This window comes from Triticum dicoccoides, chromosome 2B (genome assembly GCF_002162155.2).
Source record: "Triticum dicoccoides isolate Atlit2015 ecotype Zavitan chromosome 2B, WEW_v2.0, whole genome shotgun sequence".
Lineage (NCBI taxonomy): Eukaryota > Viridiplantae > Streptophyta > Magnoliopsida > Poales > Poaceae > Triticum > Triticum dicoccoides.
Window position 1 is genome coordinate 39,669,124 of NC_041383.1, and position 5,609 is coordinate 39,674,732.

Here is a 5,609-nt window from a genome sequence, read left to right on the forward strand (position 1 = left end):
CTGATTCCGGCCCAAGCCTATGAAAAACTGGCTCCTGGGGGCGCGACTGGGCCATTTTTTCGGCGCCGGCACAAAAAAAATCGCCTGGGGAGGCCGTGTTGGGGGCGGGGCTGGAGATGCTCTTAGTGTTTTTGCGAAGTAGAACCTTTAGGATAGCTTACGGTGATAGTTGTGTTGATCTTGCTGAAAATCAGAAACTTTTGCGCTTAATAAATTAGTTTTGAAAATTCAAAGAAATGTGCTTTTGATATGATTCTTTTTTATCTGGATTGGTACACAAATTTATCAGGTTAATTTGGATGGATTTTTGGAGCTACAGAAGTATTCTAGAGATACAGATTACTACAGACTGTTCTGTTTTTGATAGATTCTGTTTTTCGCTTGTTGTTTGCTTATTTTGATGAATCTATGGGTAGTATCGGGTGGTATGAACCATGCAGAAGTTGGAATACAGTATATATTACACAAATATAAGTAAAGAATGAGTTTGCAACAATACCTTAAAGTGGTGATTTATTTTCTTATACTAACGGAGCTCATGAGATTTTCTGTCGAGTTTTGTGTTGTGAAGTTTTCAAGTTTTGGGTAAGGATTTGATGGACTATGGAATAAGGAGTGGCAAGAGCCAAAGCTTGGGGATGCCCAAGGTACCCCAAGGTAATATTCAAGGACAACCAAAAGCCTAAGCTTGGGGATGCCTCGGAAGGCATCCCCTCTTTCGTCTTCGTGTATCGGTAACTTCACTTGAGGCTATATTTTTATTCACCACATGATATGTGTTTTGCTTGGAGCATCTTGTATGAATTGAGTCTTTGCCTTTTAGTTTACCACAATCATCCTTGCTGTACACACATTTTGGGAGAGACATGCATGAATCGTGACTTATTAGAATACTCTATGTGCTTCACTTATATATTTTTTTAGCAAGGCAATATTGCTCTCATGCTTCACTTATATGTTTTTAGAGCACGGCAGTGGCTTTATTTTATAGAAATTGTTGAACTCTCATGGTTCACTTATATTATTTTGAGAGTCTTTTAGAATAGCATGGTAATTTGCTTGGTTTATAAAATTAGTCCTAATATGATCGGCATCCAAGATGGATATAATAAAAGCTTTCATATGAAGTGCATTGAATACTATGAGAAGTGTGATTCTTTATGATTATTTTGAGATATGAAGATGGTGATACCAGAGTCATGCTAGTGGTGTAATTGTGAATTTGAGAGATACTTGTGTTAATGTTTGTGATTCCTGTAGCATGCACGTATGGTGAAGCGTTATGTGATGAAGTTGGAGCATGATTTATTTATTGATTGTCTTCCTTATGAGTGGAGGTCAGGATCGCGTGATGGTTAACTCCTACCAACCCTTTCCCTAGGAGCAAGCGTGTAGTACTTTATTTTGATGACTTGTAGATTTTTGCAACAAGTATGTGAGTTCTTTATGACTAATGTTGAGTCCATGGATTATACGCACTCTCAACCTTCCACCATTGTTTGCCTCTCTTGTGCCGCACAACTTTCACCGGTACCATGCACCCACCATTACCTTCCTCAAAACAGCCACCATACCTACCTATTATGGCATTTCCATAGCCATTCCCAGATATATTGTGATGCAACTTTTCAGCATTCCGTTTATTATGACACGCTTCATCACTGTCATATTGCTTTGCATGATCATGTAGTTGACATCGTATTTGTAGCAAAGCCACCATTCATAATTTTTTTCATACATGTCACTCTTGAATCATTGCACATCCCAGTACACTGCCAGAGGCATTCACATAGAGTCATATTTTGTTCTAAGCATTGAGTTGTAATTCTTGAGTTGTAAGTAAATAAAAGTGTCATGGTCTTCATTATTAGAGCATTATCCCATGTGAGGAAAGTATGATGGATACTATGATTCCCCCACAAGTCGGGATCAGACTCCGGACAAAAAATAAAAAAAATAAAAAAGAGCCATAAAAAAAGAGAGAATGCCCAAATAAAAAAATGAGAGAAAAAGAGAGAAGGGGCAATGTTACTATCCTTTTACCACACTTGTGCTTCAAAGTAGCACCATGATCTTCATGATAGAGAGTCTCCTATGATGTCACTTTCATATACTTCTGGGAATTTTGCATTATAGAACTTGGCTTGTATATTCCAATGATGGGCTTCCTCAAAGTGCCCTAGGTCTTCATGAGCAAGCGAGTTGGATGCACACCCACTTAGTTTCTTTTTGAGCTTTCATACACTTATAGCTCTAGTGCATCCGTTGCATGGCAATCCCTACTCACTCACATTGATATCTATTGATGGGCATCTCCATAGACCGTTCATACGCCTAGCTGATGTGAGACTATCTTCTCCTTTTTGTCTTCTCCACAACCACCGTTCTATTCCACCTATAGTGCTATGTCCACGGCTCACCCTCATGTATTGCGTGAAAGTGGAAAAAGTTTGAAAATACTAAAGTATGAAACAATTGCTTGGCTAAAACCGGGGTTGTGCATGATTTAAATATTTTGTGTGATGAAGATAGAGCATAGCCAGACTATATGATTTTGTAGGGATAGCTTTCTTTGGCCATGTTATTTTGAGAAAACATGATTGCTTTGTTAGTATGCTTGAGGTATTATTGTTTTTATCTCAATATTAAACTTTTGTTTTGAATCTTTCGGATCTGAACATTCATGCCACAATAAAGAAAATTACATGGATAAATATGTTAGGTAGCATTCCACATCAAATATTCTATTTTATTATTTACCTACTCGAGGACGAGCATGAATTAAGCTTGGGGATACTTGATACGTCTCCAATGTATCTATAATTTTTGATTGTTCCATGCTATTATATTATCTGTTTTGGATGTTTAATAGGCGTTTATATGCTATTTTATATTATTTTTGGACTAACGTATTAACCGAGGGCCCAGCCAGTTTCTGTTTTTTTTTCTATTTTAGAGTTTCGTAGGAGTCCAAACGGAATGAAACCTTCGTGATGATCTTTCTTGGACCGAAAGGAAACCAGAAGACTTGTAGATGAAGCCGGAGATGCAACGAGGCGGCCACGAGGCAGGAGGGTGCACCCAGGGGGGTAGGGTGCGCCCCTACCTCGTGGGCCCCTCGTAGCTCCCCTGACCTAGTTCCTTCGCCTATATATACTCTTATACCCTGAAAACATCCAAGATGGATACGAAACCACTTTTCCACTGCCGCAACCTTCTGTGCCCGTGAGATCCCATCTAGGGACCTTTTCCGGCATCTTGCCGGATGGGGATTCGATCACGGAGGGCTTCTACATCAACACCATTACCTCTCTGATGAAGCGTGAGTAGTTTACCATAGACCTTCAGGTCCATAGTTATTAGCTAGATGGCTTCTTCTCTCTCTTCTATTCCCAATACCATGTTCTCCTCGATGTTCTTGGAGATCCATTCGATGTAATATTCTTTTGCAGTGTGTTTTCCGAGATCCGATGAATTGTGGATTTATGATCAGATTATCTATGAATATTATTTGGTTCTCCTCTGAATTCTTATATGCATGATTTGATATCTTTGCAAGTCTCTTCGAATTAGCGGTTTGGTTTGGCCTACTAGATTGATCTTTCTTGCGACGGGAGAAGTGCTTAGCTTTGGGTTCAATCTTGCGATGTCCTTTCCCAGTGACAGTAGGGGCAGCAAGGCACGTATTATATTGTTGCCATCGAGGATAAAAAGATGGGGTTTTCATCATATTGCTTGACTTAATTCCTCTACATCATGTCATCTTATTTAATGCGTTACTCCATTCTTTATGAACTTAATACTCTAGATGCATGCTGGATAGCGGTCGATGTGTGGAGTAATAGTAGTAGATGCAGAATCATTTCGGTCTACTTGACTAGACGTGATGCGTACGTTCATGATCATTGCCTTAGATATCGTCATAACTATGCGCTTTTCTATCAATTGCTCGACAGTAATTTGTTCACCCACCGTAATATTTGCTATCTTGAGATAAGCCACTAGTGAAACCTATGGCCCCTGGGTCTCTTTTCCATTATATTGAATCTCTTTTACATCTTACTAGTTTTCGATCTACTATTTTGCAATATTTTACTTTCCGATCTATAAACCAAAAATACCAAAAATATTTACTTTACCCTTTATCTATCTCTAACAGATCTCACTTTTGCACGTGACTGTGAAGGGATTGACAACCCCTTTAGCACGTTGGGTGCAAGTTGTTGATTGTTCTTGCAGGTATTCGGTGACCTGTGCGTTGTCTCCTACTGGATTGATACCTTGGTTCTCAAAACTGAGGGGAAATACTTATGCTACTTTGATGCATCACCCTTTCCTCTTCAAGGGAAAACCAACGCAAGCTCAAGAGATAGCACTTTGCATAAATAGAATAATTAGAATGAGTGCAGGTAGAGGTACAACATATGACACGAACGCATGTAGGCGTGAACATGACACCTGGACTAGAAACAAAAGGGATGGTCGACCTGAGGAGAGGATACATCACAACCTACCAAACCTGAACCAAGTGTGGCAACGCCAGACCAACAAGATCATCAACATCTCGAGAACCAAAACCGGGGACACCGCGAGTGAGCAAGATGGCGCCTTCGAGAAGGAGGACGATGTCGAGATGCCGTCGTCATCCGATCCGAGGAACCGGACCTAGGGTTTCACCTGAGCTCGAAGAGGGCGCAACCGAGGGCCTTGTTAGTGCCTCCAAGAAGGAAACGACGTCTGCAGACGCCGCCGCTGCCAGCATCGGCAAGACAAGTAGGGATTTCTCCCTGGCCTGAGGATGAGCAATCCCGTAGCCACTATATCTGGAAACGAAGATGAGGAAGCCAACGCCGGTCGGAGTCACCATGTTGGAAGGGGGTTGGCAGGGCTGCAACTACTGTCGGAGGGTGGCACCGTCTTTGAACCCACAAGAATTGGATCTGGCAAAAGTGGAGGCTTTGAGGCGTACAAGGTAGAGCAGGCGCGAAGCAAGCCACAAGGGGGTGGGGCGACGACTATCAGCAATGCCGACAAGTAAGGACTAGAGAGACGCAGATCCTGGCTACCGTGACCATAGTCATCGAGACATCCGGGAGCCATGCAAGCTGGAAGGAATGCAACTGTTGGGTCACCGAGACCGGAGCCGCCTGACAGAGGACGCCGACAACCATGGATACCGAAAGGGGCATGTGACCAAGGTCGCCGGGGCCGGAGCAGCGCCAGCAAGCACCCGTCTTGAGGTCTTCAAGAACACCACTAGCATTGTATACTCGTCGCCACCACGAGATCCATCGTCGTGGCTCAGGGGAGAGGATGGGCCGTCGGTGGCAACAGGGCTGCCAGCAGGAAGGCATGCTGCAGACACCCTTGCGATAGGCTGCAGATCCCGCACCCAATCCAAGGGCAGCAGCACCAGCAGGGCTAGGCCACGCATAGAGGGGGGAGGAAGAACTACTAGGGATGGCACCCTGTGGCTGAGGCTGGCACACAATGGACGTCACTGGACTGACAGATTGCAGCAGCTGTGAGGGGGGAAGCCGCACATGAGCTACACGGCGTGGGGTAGGGGTGAGCGTGCACAGGGCGGATCCGTCCCGCTGCCGTCTTCC